Raw genomic sequence first — 22,697 nt, 5'->3', positions numbered from 1 at the left:
GCCCTAAATCAATTTGGCATTCAAATCTGACAACATTAGTTTGTGTCAAAATTCATGTGAAAATGGTACCCTCAGATATCCGACATGTAGATATGTCCTATATGGAGATATAGGTCAAAATTTCCAACTCCCATAACTCGGTCAAAAATCAACCGATTTTCAAAAGGTTTGGCTCTTTGCTCATGGTTTGAGCCCTAAATCAATTTGGCATTCAAATCTGACAACATTAGTTTGTGTCAAAATTCATGTGAAAATGGTACCCTCAGATATCCAACATATACATATGTCCTATATGGAGATATAGGTCAAAATTTCCAACTCCCATAACTCGGTCAAAAATCAACCGATTTTCAAAAGGTTTGGCTCTTTGCTCATGGTTTGAGCCCTAAATCAATTTGGCATTCAAATCTGACAACATTAGTTTTGGTCAAAATTCATGTGAAAATGGTACCCTCAAATATCCGACATATACATGTAACCCATATGGAGATATAGGTCAAAATTTCCAACTCCCATAACTCGGTCAAAAATCAACCGATTTTCAAAAGGTTTGGCTCTTTGCTCATGGTTTGAGCCCTAAATCAATTTGGCATTCAAATCTGACAACATTAGTTTTGGTCAAAATTCATGTGAAAATGGTACCCTCAGATATCCGACATATACATATGTCCTATATGGAAATATAGGTCAAAATTTCCAACTCCCATAACTCGGTCAAAAATCAACCGATTTTCAAAAGGTTTGGCTCTTTGCTCATGGTTTGAGCCCTAAATCAATTTGGCATTCAAATCTGACAACATTAGTTTTGGTCAAAATTCATGTGAAAATGGTACCCTCAGATATCCGACATATACATATGTCCTATATGGAAATATAGGTCAAAATTTCCAACTCCCATAACTCGGTCAAAAATCAACCGATTTTCAAAAGGTTTGGCTCTTTGCTCATGGTTTGAGCCCTAAATCAATTTGGCATTCAAATCTGACAACATTAGTTTGTGTCAAAATTCATGTGAAAATGGTACCCTCAGATATCCGACATGTAGATATGTCCTATATGGAGATATAGGTCAAAATTTCCAACTCCCATAACTCGGTCAAAAATCAACCGATTTTCAAAAGGTTTGGCTCTTTGCTCATGGTTTGAGCCCTAAATCAATTTGGCATTCAAATCTGACAACATTAGTTTTGGTCAAAATTCATGTGAAAATTGTACCCTCAGATATCCGACATATACATATGTCCTATATGGAGATGTAGGTCAAAATTTCCAACTCCCATAACTCGGTAAAAAATCAACCGATTTTCAAAAGGTTTGGCTCTTTGCTCATGGTTTGAGGCCTAAATCAATTTGGCATTCAAATCTGACAACATTAGTTTTGGTCAAAATTCATGTGAAAATGGTACCCTCAAATATCCGACATATACATGTAACCCATATGGAGATATAGGTCAAAATTTCCAACTCCCATAACTCGGTCAAAAATCAACCGATTTTCAAAAGGTTTGGCTCTTTGCTCATGGTTTGAGCCCTAAATCAATTTGGCATTCAAATCTGACAACATTAGTTTTGGTCAAAATTCATGTGAAAATGGTACCCTCAGATATCCGACATATACATATGTCCTATATGGAAATATAGGTCAAAATTTCCAACTCCCATAACTCGCTCAAAAATCAACCGATTTTCAAAAGGTTTGGCTCTTTGCTCATGGTTTGAGGCCTAAATCAATTTGGCATTCAAATCTGACAACATTAGTTTTGGTCAAAATTCATGTGAAAATGGTACCCTCAGATATCCGACATATACATATGTCCTATATGGAGATATAGGTCAAAATTTCCAACTCCCATAACTCGGTCAAAAATCAACCGATGTTCAATGGGTTTGGCTCTTTGCTCATGGTTTGAGCCCTTAATCAATTTGGCATTCAAATCTGACAACATTAGTTTTGGTCAAAATTCATGTGAAAATGGTACCCTCAGATATCCGACATATACATATGTCCTATATGGAGATATAGGTCAAAATTTCCAACTCCCATAACTCGGTCAAAAATCAACCGATTTTCAAAAGGTTTGGCTCTTTGCTCATGGTTTGAGCCCTTAATCAATTTGGCATTCAAATCTGACAACATTAGTTTTGGTCAAAATTCATGTGAAAATGGTACCCTCAGATATCCGACATATACATATGTCCTATATGGAGATATAGGTCAAAATTTCCAACTCCCATAACTCGGTCAAAAATCAACCGATTTTCAAAAGGTTTGGCTCTTTGCTCATGGTTTGAGCCCTAAATCAATTTGGCATTCAAATCTGACAACATTAGTTTTGGTCAAAATTCATGTGAAAATGGTACCCTCAGATATCCAACATATACATATGTCCTATATGGAGATATAGGTCAAAATTTCCAACTCCCATAACTCGGTCAAAAATCAACCGATTTTCAAAAGGTTTGGCTCTTTGCTCATGGTTTGAGCCCTAAATCAATTTGGCATTCAAATCTGACAACATTAGTTTTGGTCAAAATTCATGTGAAAATGGTACCCTCAGATATCCGACATATACATATGTCCTATATGGAAATATAGGTCAAAATTTCCAACTCCCATAACTCGGTCAAAAATCAACCGATTTTCAATGGGTTTGGCTCTTTGCTCATGGTTTGTGCCCTTAATCAATTTGGCATTCAAATCTGACAACATTAGTTTTGGTCAAAATTCATGTGAAAATGGTACCCTCAGATATCCGACATATACATATGTCCTATATGGAGATGTAGGTCAAAATTTCCAACTCCCATAACTCGGTCAAAAATCAACCGATTTTCAAAAGGTTTGGCTCTTTGCTCATGGTTTGAGGCCTAAATCAATTTGGCATTCAAATCTGACAACATTAGTTTTGGTCAAAATTCATGTGAAAATGGTACCCTCAGATATCCGACATATACATATGTCCTATATGGAGATATAGGTCAAAATTTCCAACTCCCATAACACGGTCAAAAATCAACCGATGTTCAATGGGTTTGGCTCTTTGCTCATGGTTTGAGCCCTTAATCAATTTGGCATTCAAATCTGACAACATTAGTTTTGGTCAAAATTCATGTGAGAATGGTACCCTCAGATATCCGACATATACATATGTCCTATATGGAGATATAGGTCAAAATTTCCAACTCCCATAACTCGGTCAAAAATCAACCGATTTTCAAAAGGTTTGGCTCTTTGCTCATGGTTTGAGCCCTTAATCAATTTGGCATTCAAATCTGACAACATTAGTTTTGGTCAAAATTCATGTGAAAATGGTACCCTCAGATATCCGACATATACATATGTCCTATATGGAGATATAGGTCAAAATTTCCAACTCCCATAACTCGGTCAAAAATCAACCGATTTTCAATGGGTTTGGCTCTTTGCTCATGGTTTGAGCCCTTAATCAATTTGGCATTCAAATCTGACAACATTAGTTTTGGTCAAAATTCATGTGAAAATGGTACCCTCAGATATCCGACAAATACATATGTCCTATATGGAGATATAGGTCAAAATTTCCAACTCCCATAACTCGGTCAAAAATCAACCGATTTTCAAAAGGTTTGGCTCTTTCCTCATGGTTTTAGCCCTAAATCAATTTGGCATTCAAATCTGACAACATTAGTTTTGGTCAAAATTCATGTGAAAATGGTACCCTCAGATATCCGACATATACATATGTCCTATATGGAAATATAGGTCAAAATTTCCAACTCCCATAACTCGGTCAAAAATCAACCGATTTTCAAAAGGTTTGGCTCTTTGCTCATGGTTTGAGCCCTAAATCAATTTGGCATTCAAATCTGACAACATTAGTTTTGGTCAAAATTCATGTGAAAATGGTACCCTCAGATATCCGACATATACATATGTCCTATATGGAAATATAGGTCAAAATTTCCAACTCCCATAACTCGGTCAAAAATCAACCGATTTTCAAAAGGTTTGGCTCTTTGCTCATGGTTTGAGGCCTAAATCAATTTGGCATTCAAATCTGACAACATTAGTTTTGGTCAAAATTCATGTGAAAATGGTACCCTCAGATATCCGACATATACATATGTCCTATATGGAGATATAGGTCAAAATTTCCAACTCCCATAACTCGGTCAAAAATCAACCGATGTTCAATGGGTTTGGCTCTTTGCTCATGGTTTGAGCCCTTAATCAATTTGGCATTCAAATCTGACAACATTAGTTTTGGTCAAAATTCATGTGAAAATGGTACCCTCAGATATCCGACATATACATATGTCCTATATGGAGATATAGGTCAAAATTTCCAACTCCCATAACTCGGTCAAAAATCAACCGATTTTCAAAAGGTTTGGCTCTTTGCTCATGGTTTGAGCCCTAAATCAATTTGGCATTCAAATCTGACAACATTAGTTTTGGTCAAAATTCATGTGAAAATGGTACCCTCAGATATCCAACATATACATATGTCCTATATGGAGATATAGGTCAAAATTTCCAACTCCCATAACTCGGTCAAAAATCAACCGATTTTCAAAAGGTTTGGCTCTTTGCTCATGGTTTGAGCCCTAAATCAATTTGGCATTCAAATCTGACAACATTAGTTTTGGTCAAAATTCATGTAAAAATGGTACCCTCAAATATCCGACATATACATGTAACCTATATGGAGATATAGGTCAAAATTTCCAACTCCCATAACTCGGTCAAAAATCAACCGATTTTCAAAAGGTTTGGCTCTTTGCTCATGGTTTGAGCCCTAAATAAATTTGGCATTCAAATCTGACAACATTAGTTTTGGTCAAAATTCATGTGAAAATGGTACCCTCAGATATCCGACATATACATATGTCCTATATGGAAATATAGGTCAAAATTTCCAACTCCCATAACTCGGTCAAAAATCAACCGATTTTCAATGGGTTTGGCTCTTTGCTCATGGTTTGTGCCCTTAATCAATTTGGCATTCAAATCTGACAACATTAGTTTTGGTCAAAATTCATGTGAAAATGGTACCCTCAGATATCCGACATATACATATGTCCTATATGGAGATATAGGTCAAAATTTCCAACTCCCATAACTCGGTCAAAAATCAACCGATTTTCAAAAGGTTTGGCTCTTTGCTCATGGTTTGAGCCCTAAATCAATTTGGCATTCAAATCTGACAACATTAGTTTTGGTCAAAATTCATGTGAAAATGGTACCCTCAGATATCCAACATATACATATGTCCTATATGGAGATATAGGTCAAAATTTCCAACTCCCATAACTCGGTCAAAAATCAACCGATTTTCAAAAGGTTTGGCTCTTTGCTCATTTGTTTGAGCCCTAAATCAATTTGGCATTCAAATCTGACAACATTAGTTTTGGTCAAAATTCATGTGAAAATGGTACCCTCAGATATCCGACATATACATATGTCCTATATGGAGATATAGGTCAAAATTTCCAACTCCCATAACTCGGTCAAAAATCAACCGATTTTCAAAAGGTTTGGCTCTTTGCTCATGGTTTGAGCCCTAAATCAATTTGGCATTCAAATCTGACAACATTAGTTTTGGTCAAAATTCATGTGAAAATGGTACCCTCAGATATCCAACATATACATATGTCCTATATGGAGATATAGGTCAAAATTTCCAACTCCCATAACTCGGTCAAAAATCAACCGATTTTCAAAAGGTTTGGCTCTTTGCTCATTTGTTTGAGCCCTAAATCAATTTGGCATTCAAATCTGACAACATTAGTTTTGGTCAAAATTCATGTGAAAATGGTACCCTCAGATATCCGACATATACATATGTCCTATATGGAGATATAGGTCAAAATTTCCAACTCCCATAACTCGGTCAAAAATCAACCGATTTTCAAAAGGTTTGGCTCTTTGCTCATGGTTTGAGCCCTAAATCAATTTGGCATTCAAATCTGACAACATTAGTTTGTGTCAAAATTCATGTGAAAATGGTACCCTCAGATATCCGACATATACATATGTCCTATATGGAAATATAGGTCAAAATTTCCAACTCCCATAACTCGGTCAAAAATCAACCGATTTTCAAAAGGTTTGGCTCTTTGCTCATGGTTTGAGCCCTAAATCAATTTGGCATTCAAATCTGACAACATTAGTTTGTGTCAAAATTCATGTGAAAATGGTACCTTCAGATATCCGACATGTAGATATGTCCTATATGGAGATATAGGTCAAAATTTCCAACTCCCATAACTCGGTCAAAAATCAACCGATTTTCAAAAGGTTTGGCTCTTTGCTCATGGTTTGAGCCCTAAATCAATTTGGCATTCAAATCTGACAACATTAGTTTTGGTCAAAATTCATGTGAAAATGGTACCCTCAGATATCCAACATATACATATGTCCTATATGGAGATATAGGTCAAAATTTCCAACTCCCATAACTCGGTCAAAAATCAACCGATTTTCAAAAGGTTTGGCTCTTTGCTCATGGTTTGAGCGCTAAATCAATTTGGCATTCAAATCTGACAACATTAGTTTTGGTCAAAATTCATGTGAAAATGGTACCCTCAAATATCCGACATATACATGTAACCCATATGGAGATATAGGTCAAAATTTCCAACTCCCATAACTCGGTCAAAAATCAACCGATTTTCAAAAGGTTTGGCTCTTTGCTCATGGTTTGAGCCCTAAATCAATTTGGCATTCAAATCTGACAACATTAGTTTTGGTCAAAATTCATGTGAAAATGGTACCCTCAGATATCCGACATATACATATGACCTATATGGAAATATAGGTCAAAATTTCCAACTCCCATAACTCGGTCAAAAATCAACCGATTTTCAAAAGGTTTGGCTCTTTGCTCATGGTTTGAGGCCTAAATCAATTTGGCATTCAAATCTGACAACATTAGTTTTGGTCAAAATTCATGTGAAAATGGTACCCTCAGATATCCGACATATACATATGTCCTATATGGAGATATAGGTCAAAATTTCCAACTCCCATAACTCGGTCAAAAATCAACCGATGTTCAATGGGTTTGGCTCTTTGCTCATGGTTTGAGCCCTTAATCAATTTGGCATTCAAATCTGACAACATTAGTTTTGGTCAAAATTCATGTGAAAATGGTACCCTCAGATATCCGACATATACATATGTCCTATATGGAGATATAGGTCAAAATTTCCAACTCCCATAACTCGGTCAAAAATCAACCGATTTTCAAAAGGTTTGGCTCTTTGCTCATGGTTTGAGCCCTTAATCAATTTGGCATTCAAATCTGACAACATTAGTTTTGGTCAAAATTCATGTGAAAATGGTACCCTCAGATATCCGACATATACATATGTCCTATATGGAGATATAGGTCAAAATTTCCAACTCCCATAACTCGGTCAAAAATCAACCGATTTTCAAAAGGTTTGGCTCTTTGCTCATGGTTTGAGCCCTAAATCAATTTGGCATTCAAATCTGACAACATTAGTTTTGGTCAAAATTCATGTGAAAATGGTACCCTCAGATATCCAACATATACATATGTCCTATATGGAGATATAGGTCAAAATTTCCAACTCCCATAACTCGGTCAAAAATCAACCGATTTTCAAAAGGTTTGGCTCTTTGCTCATGGTTTGAGGCCTAAATCAATTTGGCATTCAAATCTGACAACATTAGTTTTGGTCAAAATTCATGTGAAAATGGTACCCTCAGATATCCGACATATACATATGTCCTATATGGAGATATAGGTCAAAATTTCCAACTCCCATAACTCGGTCAAAAATCAACCGATGTTCAATGGGTTTGGCTCTTTGCTCATGGTTTGAGCCCTTAATCAATTTGGCATTCAAATCTGACAACATTAGTTTTGGTCAAAATTCATGTGAGAATGGTACCCTCAGATATCCGACATATACATATGTCCTATATGGAGATATAGGTCAAAATTTCCAACTCCCATAACTCGGTCAAAAATCAACCGATTTTCAAAAGGTTTGGCTCTTTGCTCATGGTTTGAGCCCTTAATCAATTTGGCATTCAAATCTGACAACATTAGTTTTGGTCAAAATTCATGTGAAAATGGTACCCTCAGATATCCGACATATACATATGTCCTATATGGAGATATAGGTCAAAATTTCCAACTCCCATAACTCGGTCAAAAATCAACCGATTTTCAATGGGTTTGGCTCTTTGCTCATGGTTTGAGCCCTTAATCAATTTGGCATTCAAATCTGACAACATTAGTTTTGGTCAAAATTCATGTGAAAATGGTACCCTCAGATATCTGACAAATACATATGTCCTATATGGAGATATAGGTCAAAATTTCCAACTCCCATAACTCGGTCAAAAATCAACCGATTTTCAAATGGTTTGGCTCCTTGCTCATGGTTTGACCTCTTAATCAATTTGGCATTTAAATCTGACAACATTAATTTTGGTCAAAATTCATGTGAAAATGGTACCCTCAGATATCCAACATATACATATGTCCTATATGGAGATATAGGTCAAAATTTCCAACTCCCATAACTCGGTCAAAAATCAACCGATGTTCAATGGGTTTGGCTCTTTGCTCATGGTTTGAGCCCTTAATCAATTTGGCATTCAAATCTGACAACATTAGTTTTGGTCAAAATTCATGTGAAAATGGTACCCTCAGATATCCGACATATACATATGTCCTATATGGAGATATAGGTCAAAATTTCCAACTCCCATAACTCGGTCAAAAATCAACCGATTTTCAAAAGGCTTGGCTCTTTGCTCATGGTTTGAGCCCTTAATCAATTTGGCATTCAAATCTGACAACATTAGTTTTGGTCAAAATTCATGTGAAAATGGTACCCTCAGATATCCGACATATACATATGTCCTATATGGAGATATAGGTCAAAATTTCCAACTCCCATAACTCGGTCAAAAATCAACCGATTTTCAATGGGTTTGGCTCTTTGCTCATGGTTTGAGCCCTTAATCAATTTGGCATTCAAATCTGACAACATTAGTTTTGGTCAAAATTCATGTGACAATGGTACCCTCAGATATCCGACAAATACATATGTCCTATATGGAGATATAGGTCAAAATTTCCAACTCCCATAACTCGGTCAAAAATCAACCGATTTTCAAATGGTTTGGCTCCTTGCTCATGGTTTGACCTCTTAATCAATTTGGCATTTAAATCTGACAACATTAATTTTGGTCAAAATTCATGTGAAAATGGTACCCTCAGATATCCAACATATACATATGTCCTATATGGAGATATAGGTCAAAATTTCCAACTCCCATAACTCGGTCAAAAATCAACCGATTCTCAAAAGGTTTGGCTCCTTGCTCATGGTTTGAGCTCTTAATCAATTTGGAATTCAAATCTGACAACATTAGTTTTGGACAAAATTCATGTGAAAATGGTACCCTCAGATGTCTTATATGGAGATATAGGTCAAAATTTCCAACTCCCATAACTCGGTCAAAAATCAACCGATTTTCAAAAGGTTTGGCTCTTTGCTCATGGTTTGAGCCCTAAATCAATTTGGCATTCAAATCTGACAACAATAGTTTTTGTCAAAATTCATGTGAAAATGGTACCCTCAGATATCTAACATATACATATGTCCTATATGGAGACATAGGTCAAAATTTCCAACTCCCATAACTCGGTCAAAAATATACCGATTTTCAAAAGGTTTGGCTCTTTGCTCATGGTTTGAGCCCTAAATCAATTTGGCATTCAAATCTGACAACATTAGTTTTGGTCAAAATTCATGTGAAAATGGTACCCTCAAATATCCGACATATACATGTAACCTATATGGAGATATAGGTCAAAATTTCCAACTCCCATAACTCGGTCAAAAATCAACCGATTTTCAATGGGTTTGGCTCTTTGCTCATGGTTTGTGCCCTTAATCAATTTGGCATTCAAATCTGACAACATTAGTTTTGGTCAAAATTCATGTGAAAATGGTACCCTCAGATATCCGACATATACATATGTCCTATATGGAGATATAGGTCAAAATTTCCAACTCCCATAACTCGGTCAAAAATCAACCGAGTTTAATGGGTTTGGCTCTTTGCTCATGGTTTGAGCCCTTAATCAATTTGGCATTCAAATCTGACAACATTAGTTTTGGTCAAAATTCATGTGAAAATGGTACCCTCAGATATCCGACATATACATATGTCCTATATGGAGATATAGGTCAAAATTTCCAACTCCCATAACTCGGTCAAAAATCAACCGATTTTCAAAAGGTTTGGCTCTTTGCTCATGGTTTGAGCCCTTAATCAATTTGGCATTCAAATCTGACAACATTAGTTTTGGTCAAAATTCATGTGAAAATGGTACCCCTAAATATCCAACATATACATATGTCCTATATGGAGATATATGTCAAAATTTCCAACTCCCATAACTCGGTCAAAAATCAACCGATTTTCAAAAGGTTTGGCTCTTTGCTCATGGTTTGAGGCCTAAATCAATTTGGCATTCAAATCTGACAACATTAGTTTTGGTCAAAATTCATGTGAAAATGGTACCCTCAGATATCCGACATATACATATGTCCTATATGGAGATATAGGTCAAAATTTCCAACTCCCATAACTCGGTCAAAAATCAACCGATGTTCAATGGGTTTAGCTCTTTGCTCATGGTTTGAGCCCTTAATCAATTTGGCATTCAAATCTGACAACATTAGTTTTGGTCAAAATTCATGTGAAAATGGTACCCTCAGATATCCGACATATACATATGTCCTATATGGAGATATAGGTCAAAATTTCCAACTCCCATAACTCGGTCAAAAATCAACCGATTTTCAAAAGGTTTGGCTCTTTGCTCATGGTTTGAGCCCTAAATCAATTTGGCATTCAAATCTGACAACATTAGTTTTGGTCAAAATTCATGTGAAAATGGTACCCTCAGATATCCGACAAATACATATGTCCTATATGGAGATATAGGTCAAAATTTCCAACTCCCATAACTCGGTCAAAAATCAACCGATTTTCAAATGGTTTGGCTCCTTGCTCATGGTTTGACCTCTTAATCAATTTGGCATTTAAATCTGACAACATTAATTTTGGTCAAAATTCATGTGAAAATGGTACCCTCAGATATCCAACATATACATATGTCCTATATGGAGATATAGGTCAAAATTTCCAACTCCCATAACTCGGTCAAAAATCAACCGATGTTCAATGGGTTTGGCTCTTTGCTCATGGTTTGAGCCCTTAATCAATTTGGCATTCAAATCTGACAACATTAGTTTTGGTCAAAATTCATGTGAAAATGGTACCCTCAGATATCCGACATATACATATGTCCTATATGGAGATATAGGTCAAAATTTCCAACTCCCATAACTCGGTCAAAAATCAACCGATTTTCAAAAGGTTTGGCTCTTTGCTCATGGTTTGAGCCCTTAATCAATTTGGCATTCAAATCTGACAACATTAGTTTTGGTCAAAATTCATGTGAAAATGGTACCCTCAGATATCCGACATATACATATGTCCTATATGAAGATATAGGTCAAAATTTCCAACTCCCATAACTCGGTCAAAAATCAACCGATTTTCAATGGGTTTGGCTCTTTGCTCATGGTTTGAGCCCTTAATCAATTTGGCATTCAAATCTGACAACATTAGTTTTGGTCAAAATTCATGTGAAAATGGTACCCTCAGATATCCGACATATACATATGTCCTATATGGAGATATAGGTCAAAATTTCCAACTCCCATAACTCGGTCAAAAATCAACCGATGTTCAATGGGTTTGGCTCTTTGCTCATGGTTTGAGCCCTTAATCAATTTGGCATTCAAATCTGACAACATTAGTTTTGGTCAAAATTCATGTGAAAATGGTACCCTCAGATATCCGACAAATACATATGTCCTATATGGAGATATAGGTCAAAATTTCCAACTCCCATAACTCGGTCAAAAATCAACCGATTTTCAAATGGTTTGGCTCCTTGCTCATGGTTTGACCTCTTAATCAATTTGGCATTTAAATCTGACAACATTAATTTTGGTCAAAATTCATGTGAAAATGGTACCCTCAGATATCCAACATATACATATGTCCTATATGGAGATATAGGTCAAAATTTCCAACTCCCATAACTCGGTCAAAAATCAACCGATTCTCAAAAGGTTTGGCTCCTTGCTCATGGTTTGAGCCCTTAATCAATTTGGAATTCAAATCTGACAACATTAGTTTTGGACAAAATTCATGTGAAAATGGTACCCTCAGATGTCCTATATGGAGATATAGGTCAAAATTTCCAACTCCCATAACTCGGTCAAAAATCAACCGATTTTCAAAAGGTTTGGCTCTTTGCTCATGGTTTGAGCCCTAAATCAATTTGGCATTCAAATCTGACAACATTAGTTTTGGTCAAAATTCATGTGAAAATGGTACCCTCAAATATCCGACATATACATGTAACCTATATGGAGATATAGGTCAAAATTTCCAACTCCCATAACTCGGTCAAAAATCAACCGATTTTCAAAAGGTTTGGCTCTTTGCTCATGGTTTGAGCCCTAAATCAATTTGGCATTCAAATCTGACAACATTAGTTTTGGTCAAAATTCATGTGAAAATGGTACCCTCAGATATCCGACATATACATATGTCCTATATGGAGATATAGGTCAAAATTTCCAACTCCCATAACTCGGTCAAAAATCAACCGATTTTCAATGGGTTTGGCTCTTTGCTCATGGTTTGTGCCCTTAATCAATTTGGCATTCAAATCTAACAACATTGGTTTTGGTCAAAATTCATGTGAAAATGGTACCCTCAGATATCCGACATATACATATGTCCTATATGGAGATATAGGTCAAAATTTCCAACTGCCATAACTCGGTCAAAAATCAACCGATTTTCAAAAGGTTTGGCTCTTTGCTCATGGTTTGAGCCCTTAATCAATTTGGCATTCAAATCTGACAACATTAGTTTTGGTCAAAATTCATGTGAAAATGGTACCCTCAGATATCCGACAAATACATATGTCCTATATGGAGATATAGGTCAAAATTTCCAACTCCCATAACTCGGTCAAAAATCAACCGATTTTCAAATGGTTTGGCTCCTTGCTCATGGTTTGACCTCTTAATCAATTTGGCATTTAAATCTGACAACATTAATTTTGGTCAAAATTCATGTGAAAATGGTACCCTCAGATATCCAACATATACATATGTCCTATATGGAGATATAGGTCAAAATTTCCAACTCCCATAACTCGGTCAAAAATCAACCGATGTTCAATGGGTTTGGCTCTTTGCTCATGGTTTGAGCCCTTAATCAATTTGGCATTCAAATCTGACAACATTAGTTTTGGTCAAAATTCATGTGAAAATGGTACCCTCAGATATCCGACATATACATATGTCCTATATGGAGATATAGGTCAAAATTTCCAACTCCCATAACTCGGTCAAAAATCAACCGATTTTCAAAAGGTTTGGCTCTTTGCTCATGGTTTGAGCCCTTAATCAATTTGGCATTCAAATCTGACAACATTAGTTTTGGTCAAAATTCATGTGAAAATGGTACCCTCAGATATCCGACATATACATATGTCCTATATGGAGATATAGGTCAAAATTTCCAACTCCCATAACTCGGTCAAAAATCAACCGATTTTCAATGGGTTTGGCTCTTTGCTCATGGTTTGAGCCCTTAATCAATTTGGCATTCAAATCTGACAACATTAGTTTTGGTCAAAATTCATGTGAAAATGGTACCCTCAGATATCCGACAAATACATATGTCCTATATGGAGATATAGGTCAAAATTTCCAACTCCCATAACTCGGTCAAAAATCAACCGATTTTCAAATGGTTTGGCTCCTTGCTCATGGTTTGACCTCTTAATCAATTTGGCATTTAAATCTGACAACATTAATTTTGGTCAAAATTCATGTGAAAATGGTACCCTCAGATATCCAACATATACATATGTCCTATATGGAGATATAGGTCAAAATTTCCAACTCCCATAACTCGGTCAAAAATCAACCGATTCTCAAAAGGTTTGGCTCCTTGCTCATGGTTTGAGCCCTTAATCAATTTGGAATTCAAATCTGACAACATTAGTTTTGGACAAAATTCATGTGAAAATGGTACCCTCAGATGTCCTATATGGAGATATAGGTCAAAATTTCCAACTCCCATAACTCGGTCAAAAATCAACCGATTTTCAAAAGGTTTGGCTCTTTGCTCATGGTTTGAGCCCTAAATCAATTTGGCATTCAAATCTGACAACATTAGTTTTGGTCAAAATTCATGTGAAAATGGTACCCTCAAATATCCGACATATACATGTAACCTATATGGAGATATAGGTCAAAATTTCCAACTCCCATAACTCGGTCAAAAATCAACCGATTTTCAAAAGGTTTGGCTCTTTGCTCATGGTTTGAGCCCTAAATCAATTTGGCATTCAAATCTGACAACATTAGTTTTGGTCAAAATTCATGTGAAAATGGTACCCTCAGATATCCGACATATACATATGTCCTATATGGAGATATAGGTCAAAATTTCCAACTCCCATAACTCGGTCAAAAATCAACCGATTTTCAATGGGTTTGGCTCTTTGCTCATGGTTTGTGCCCTTAATCAATTTGGCATTCAAATCTGACAACATTAGTTTTGGTCAAAATTCATGTGAAAATGGTACCCTCAGATATCAGACATATACATATGTCCTATATGGAGATATAGGTCAAAATTTCCAACTCCCATAACTCGGTCAAAAATCAACCGATTTTCAAAAGGTTTGGCTCTTTGCTCATGGTTTGAGCCCTTAATCAATTTGGCATTCAAATCTGACAACATTAGTTTTGGTCAAAATTCATGTGAAAATGGTACCCTCAGATATCCGACATATACATATGTCCTATATGGAGATATAGGTCAAAATTTCCAACTCCCATAACTCGGTCAAAAATCAACCGATTTTCAATGGGTTTGGCTCTTTGCTCATGGTTTGAGCCCTTAATCAATTTGGCATTCAAATCTGACAACATTAGTTTTGGTCAAAATTCATGTGAAAATGGTACCCTCAGATATCCGACATATACATATGTCCTATATGGAGATATAGGTCAAAATTTCCAACTCCCATAACTCGGTCAAAAATCAACCGATTTTCAAAAGGTTTGGCTCTTTGCTCATGGTTTGAGCCCTAAATCAATTTGGCATTCAAATCTGACAACATTAGTTTTGGTCAAAATTCATGTGAAAATGGTACCCTCAGATATCCGACAAATACATATGTCCTATATGGAGATATAGGTCAAAATTTCCAACTCCCATAACTCGGTCAAAAATCAACCGATTTTCAAATGGTTTGGCTCCTTGCTCATGGTTTGACCTCTTAATCAATTTGGCATTTAAATCTGACAACATTAATTTTGGTCAAAATTCATGTGAAAATGGTACCCTCAGATATCCAACATATACATATGTCCTATATGGAGATATAGGTCAAAATTTCCAACTCCCATAACTCGGTCAAAAATCAACCGATGTTCAATGGGTTTGGCTCTTTGCTCATGGTTTGAGCCCTTAATCAATTTGGCATTCAAATCTGACAACATTAGTTTTGGTCAAAATTCATGTGAAAATGGTACCCTCAGATATCCGACATATACATATGTCCTATATGGAGATATAGGTCAAAATTTCCAACTCCCATAACTCGGTCAAAAATCAACCGATTTTCAAAAGGTTTGGCTCTTTGCTCATGGTTTGAGCCCTTAATCAATTTGGCATTCAAATCTGACAACATTAGTTTTGGTCAAAATTCATGTGAAAATGGTACCCTCAGATATCCGACATATACATATGTCCTATATGAAGATATAGGTCAAAATTTCCAACTCCCATAACTCGGTCAAAAATCAACCGATTTTCAATGGGTTTGGCTCTTTGCTCATGGTTTGAGCCCTTAATCAATTTGGCATTCAAATCTGACAACATTAGTTTTGGTCAAAATTCATGTGAAAATGGTACCCTCAGATATCCGACATATACATATGTCCTATATGGAGATATAGGTCAAAATTTCCAACTCCCATAACTCGGTCAAAAATCAACCGATGTTCAATGGGTTTGGCTCTTTGCTCATGGTTTGAGCCCTTAATCAATTTGGCATTCAAATCTGACAACATTAGTTTTGGTCAAAATTCATGTGAAAATGGTACCCTCAGATATCCGACAAATACATATGTCCTATATGGAGATATAGGTCAAAATTTCCAACTCCCATAACTCGGTCAAAAATCAACCGATTTTCAAATGGTTTGGCTCCTTGCTCATGGTTTGACCTCTTAATCAATTTGGCATTTAAATCTGACAACATTAATTTTGGTCAAAATTCATGTGAAAATGGTACCCTCAGATATCCAACATATACATATGTCCTATATGGAGATATAGGTCAAAATTTCCAACTCCCATAACTCGGTCAAAAATCAACCGATTCTCAAAAGGTTTGGCTCCTTGCTCATGGTTTGAGCCCTTAATCAATTTGGAATTCAAATCTGACAACATTAGTTTTGGACAAAATTCATGTGAAAATGGTACCCTCAGATGTCCTATATGGAGATATAGGTCAAAATTTCCAACTCCCATAACTCGGTCAAAAATCAACCGATTTTCAAAAGGTTTGGCTCTTTGCTCATGGTTTGAGCCCTAAATCAATTTGGCATTCAAATCTGACAACATTAGTTTTGGTCAAAATTCATGTGAAAATGGTACCCTCAAATATCCGACATATACATGTAACCTATATGGAGATATAGGTCAAAATTTCCAACTCCCATAACTCGGTCAAAAATCAACCGATTTTCAAAAGGTTTGGCTCTTTGCTCATGGTTTGAGCCCTAAATCAATTTGGCATTCAAATCTGACAACATTAGTTTTGGTCAAAATTCATGTGAAAATGGTACCCTCAGATATCCGACATATACATATGTCCTATATGGAGATATAGGTCAAAATTTCCAACTCCCATAACTCGGTCAAAAATCAACCGATTTTCAATGGGTTTGGCTCTTTGCTCATGGTTTGTGCCCTTAATCAATTTGGCATTCAAATCTAACAACATTGGTTTTGGTCAAAATTCATGTGAAAATGGTACCCTCAGATATCCGACATATACATATGTCCTATATGGAGATATAGGTCAAAATTTCCAACTGCCATAACTCGGTCAAAAATCAACCGATTTTCAAAAGGTTTGGCTCTTTGCTCATGGTTTGAGCCCTTAATCAATTTGGCATTCAAATCTGACAACATTAGTTTTGGTCAAAATTCATGTGAAAATGGTACCCTCAGATATCCGACAAATACATATGTCCTATATGGAGATATAGGTCAAAATTTCCAACTCCCATAACTCGGTCAAAAATCAACCGATTTTCAAATGGTTTGGCTCCTTGCTCATGGTTTGACCTCTTAATCAATTTGGCATTTAAATCTGACAACATTAATTTTGGTCAAAATTCATGTGAAAATGGTACCCTCAGATATCCAACATATACATATGTCCTATATGGAGATATAGGTCAAAATTTCCAACTCCCATAACTCGGTCAAAAATCAACCGATGTTCAATGGGTTTGGCTCTTTGCTCATGGTTTGAGCCCTTAATCAATTTGGCATTCAAATCTGACAACATTAGTTTTGGTCAAAATTCATGTGAAAATGGTACCCTCAGATATCCGACATATACATATGTCCTATATGGAGATATAGGTCAAAATTTCCAACTCCCATAACTCGGTCAAAAATCAACCGATTTTCAAAAGGTTTGGCTCTTTGCTCATGGTTTGAGCCCTTAATCAATTTGGCATTCAAATCTGACAACATTAGTTTTGGTCAAAATTCATGTGAAAATGGTACCCTCAGATATCCGACATATACATATGTCCTATATGGAGATATAGGTCAAAATTTCCAACTCCCATAACTCGGTCAAAAATCAACCGATTTTCAATGGGTTTGGCTCTTTGCTCATGGTTTGAGCCCTTAATCAATTTGGCATTCAAATCTGACAACATTAGTTTTGGTCAAAATTCATGTGAAAATGGTACCCTCAGATATCCGACAAATACATATGTCCTATATGGAGATATAGGTCAAAATTTCCAACTCCCATAACTCGGTCAAAAATCAACCGATTTTCAAATGGTTTGGCTCCTTGCTCATGGTTTGACCTCTTAATCAATTTGGCATTTAAATCTGACAACATTAATTTTGGTCAAAATTCATGTGAAAATGGTACCCTCAGATATCCAACATATACATATGTCCTATATGGAGATATAGGTCAAAATTTCCAACTCCCATAACTCGGTCAAAAATCAACCGATTCTCAAAAGGTTTGGCTCCTTGCTCATGGTTTGAGCCCTTAATCAATTTGGAATTCAAATCTGACAACATTAGTTTTGGACAAAATTCATGTGAAAATGGTACCCTCAGATGTCCTATATGGAGATATAGGTCAAAATTTCCAACTCCCATAACTCGGTCAAAAATCAACCGATTTTCAAAAGGTTTGGCTCTTTGCTCATGGTTTGAGCCCTAAATCAATTTGGCATTCAAATCTGACAACATTAGTTTTGGTCAAAATTCATGTGAAAATGGTACCCTCAAATATCCGACATATACATGTAACCTATATGGAGATATAGGTCAAAATTTCCAACTCCCATAACTCGGTCAAAAATCAACCGATTTTCAAAAGGTTTGGCTCTTTGCTCATGGTTTGAGCCCTAAATCAATTTGGCATTCAAATCTGACAACATTAGTTTTGGTCAAAATTCATGTGAAAATGGTACCCTCAGATATCCGACATATACATATGTCCTATATGGAGATATAGGTCAAAATTTCCAACTCCCATAACTCGGTCAAAAATCAACCGATTTTCAATGGGTTTGGCTCTTTGCTCATGGTTTGTGCCCTTAATCAATTTGGCATTCAAATCTGACAACATTAGTTTTGGTCAAAATTCATGTGAAAATGGTACCCTCAGATATCAGACATATACATATGTCCTATATGGAGATATAGGTCAAAATTTCCAACTCCCATAACTCGGTCAAAAATCAACCGATTTTCAAAAGGTTTGGCTCTTTGCTCATGGTTTGAGCCCTTAATCAATTTGGCATTCAAATCTGACAACATTAGTTTTGGTCAAAATTCATGTGAAAATGGTACCCTCAGATATCCGACATATACATATGTCCTATATGGAGATATAGGTCAAAATTTCCAACTCCCATAACTCGGTCAAAAATCAACCGATTTTCAATGGGTTTGGCTCTTTGCTCATGGTTTGAGCCCTTAATCAATTTGGCATTCAAATCTGACAACATTAGTTTTGGACAAAATTCATGTGAAAATGGTACCCTCAGATGTCCTATATGGAGATATAGGTCAAAATTTCCAACTCCCATAACTCGGTCAAAAATCAACCGATTTTCAAAAGGTTTGGCTCTTTGCTCATGGTTTGAGCCCTAAATCAATTTGGCATTCAAATCTGACAACATTAGTTTTTGTCAAAATTCATGTGAAAATGGTACCCTCAGATATCTAACATATACATATGTCCTATATGGAGATATAGGTCAAAATTTCCAACTCCCATAACTCGGTCAAAAATCAACCGATTTTCAAAAGGTTTGGCTCTTTGCTCATGGTTGAGCCCTAAATCAATTTGGAATTCAAATCTGACAACATTAGTTTTGGTCAAAATTCATGTGAAAATGGTACCCTCAGATATCCAACATATACATATGTCCTATATGGAGATATAGGTCAAAATTTCCAACTCCCATAACTCGGTCAAAAATCAACCGATTTTCAAAAGGTTTGGCTCTTTGCTCATGGTTTGAGCCCTAAATCAATTTGGCATTCAAATCTGACAACATTAGTTTTGGTCAAAATTCATGCGAAAATGGTGCCCTCAGATATCCGACATATACATATGTCCTATATGGAGATATAGGTCAAAATTTCCAACTCCCATAACTCGGTCAAAAATCAACCGATTTTCAAAAGGTTTGGCTCTTTGCTCATGGTTTGAGCCCTAAATCAATTTGGCATTCAAATCTGACAACATTAGTTTTGGTCAAAATTCATGTGAAAATGGTACCCTCAGATATCCGACATATACATGTAACCTATATGGAGATATAGGTCAAAATTTCCAACTCCCATAACTCGGTCAAAAATCAACCGATTTTCAAAAGGTTTGGCTCTTTGCTCATGGTTTGAGCCCTAAATCAATTTGGCATTCAAATCTGACAACATTCGTTTTGGTCAAAATTCATGTGAAAATGGTACCCTCAGATATCCGACATATACATATGTCCTATATGGAGATATAGGTAAAAATTTCCAACTCCCATAACTCGGTCAAAAATCAACCGATTTTCAAAAGGTTTGGCTCTTTGCTCATGGTTTGAGGCCTAAATCAATTTGGCATTCAAATCTGACAACATTAATTTTGGTCAAAATTCATGTGAAAATGGTACCCTCAGATATCCGACATATACATATGTCCTATATGGAGATATAGGTCAAAATTTCCAACTCCCATAACTCGGTCAAAAATCAACCGATTCTCAAAAGGTTTGGCTCCTTGCTCATGGTTTGAGCCCTTAATCAATTTGGAATTCAAATCTGACAACATTAATTTTGGTCAAAATTCATGTGAAAATGGTACCCTCAGATATCCGACATATACATATGTCCTATATGGAGATATAGGTCAAAATTTCCAACTCCCATAGCTCGGTCAAAAATCAACCGATGTTCAATGGGTTTGGCTCTTTGCTCATGGTTTGAGCCCTTAATCAATTTGGCATTCAAATCTGACAACATTAGTTTTGGTCAAAATTCATGTGAAAATGGTACCCTCAGATATCCGACATATACATATGTCCTATATGGAGATATAGGTCTAAATTTCCAACTCCCATAACTCGGTCAAAAATCAACCGATTTTCAAAAGGTTTGGCTCTTTGCTCATGGTTTGAGCCCTTAATCAATTTGGCATTCAAATCTGACAACATTAGTTTTGGTCAAAATTCATGTGAAAATGGTACCCTCAGATATCCGACATATACATATGTCCTATATGGAGATATAGGTCAAAATTTCCAACTCCCATAACTCGGTCAAAAATCAACCGATTTTCAATGGGTTTGGCTCTTTGCTCATGGTTTGAGCCCTTAATCAATTTGTCATTCAAATCTGACAACATTAGTTTTGGTCAAAATTCATGTGAAAATGGTACCCTCAGATATCCGACAAATACATATGTCCTATATGGAGATATAGGCCAAAATTTCCAACTCCCATAACTCGGTCAAAAATCAACCGATTCTCAAAAGGTTTGGCTCCTTGCTCATGGTTTGAGCCCTTAATCAATTTGGAATTCAAATCTGACAACATTAGTTTTGGACAAAATTCATGTGAAAATGGTACCCTCAGATGTCCTATATGGAGATATAGGTCAAAATTTCCAACTCCCATAACTCGGTCAAAAATCAACCGATTTTCAAAAGGTTTGGCTCTTTGCTCATGGTTTGAGCCCTAAATCAATTTGGCATTCAAATCTGACAACATTAGTTTTTGTCAAAATTCATGTGAAAATGGTACCCTCAGATATCTAACATATACATATGTCCTATATGGAGATATAGGTCAAAATTTCCAGCTCCCATAACTCGGTCAAAAATCAACCGATTTTCAAAAGGTTTGGCTCTTTGCTCATGGTTGAGCCCTAAATCAATTTGGAATTCAAATCTGACAACATTAGTTTTGGTCAAAATTCATGTGAAAATGGTACCCTCAGTTATCCAACATATACATATGTCCTATATGGAGATATAGGTCAAAATTTCCAACTCCCATAACTCGGTCAAAAATCAACCGATTTTCAAAAGGTTTGGCTCTTTGCTCATGGTTTGAGCCCTAAATCAATTTGGCATTCAAATCTGACAACATTAGTTTTGGTCAAAATTCATGTGAAAATGGTGCCCTCAGATATCCGACATATACATATGTCCTATATGGAGATATAGGTCAAAATTTCCAACTCCCATAACTCGGTCAAAAATCAACCGATTTTCAAAAGGTTTGGCTCTTTGCTCATGGTTTGAGCCCTAAATCAATTTGGCATTCAAATCTGACAACATTAGTTTTGGTCAAAATTCATGTGAAAATGGTACCCTCAGATATCCGACATATACATGTAACCTATATGGAGATATAGGTCAAAATTTCCAACTCCCATAACTCGGTCAAAAATCAACCGATTTTCAAAAGGTTTGGCTCTTTGCTCATGGTTTGAGCCCTAAATCAATTTGGCATTCAAATCTGACAACATTAGTTTTGGTCAAAATTCATGTGAAAATGGTACCCTCAGATATCCGACATATACATATGTCCTATATGGAGATATAGGTAAAAATTTCCAACTCCCATAACTCGGTCAAAAATCAACCAATTTTCAAAGGGTTTGGCTCTTTGCTCATGGTTTGGGCCCTTAATCAATTTGGCATTCAAATCTGACAACATTAGTTTTGGTCAAAATTCATGTGAAAATGGTACCCTCAGATATCCAACATAT

This window comes from Drosophila virilis, chromosome 2 (genome assembly GCF_030788295.1).
Source record: "Drosophila virilis strain 15010-1051.87 chromosome 2, Dvir_AGI_RSII-ME, whole genome shotgun sequence".
NCBI classification, from domain to species: domain Eukaryota; kingdom Metazoa; phylum Arthropoda; class Insecta; order Diptera; family Drosophilidae; genus Drosophila; species Drosophila virilis.
This window is presented reverse-complemented; position numbering follows the sequence as displayed.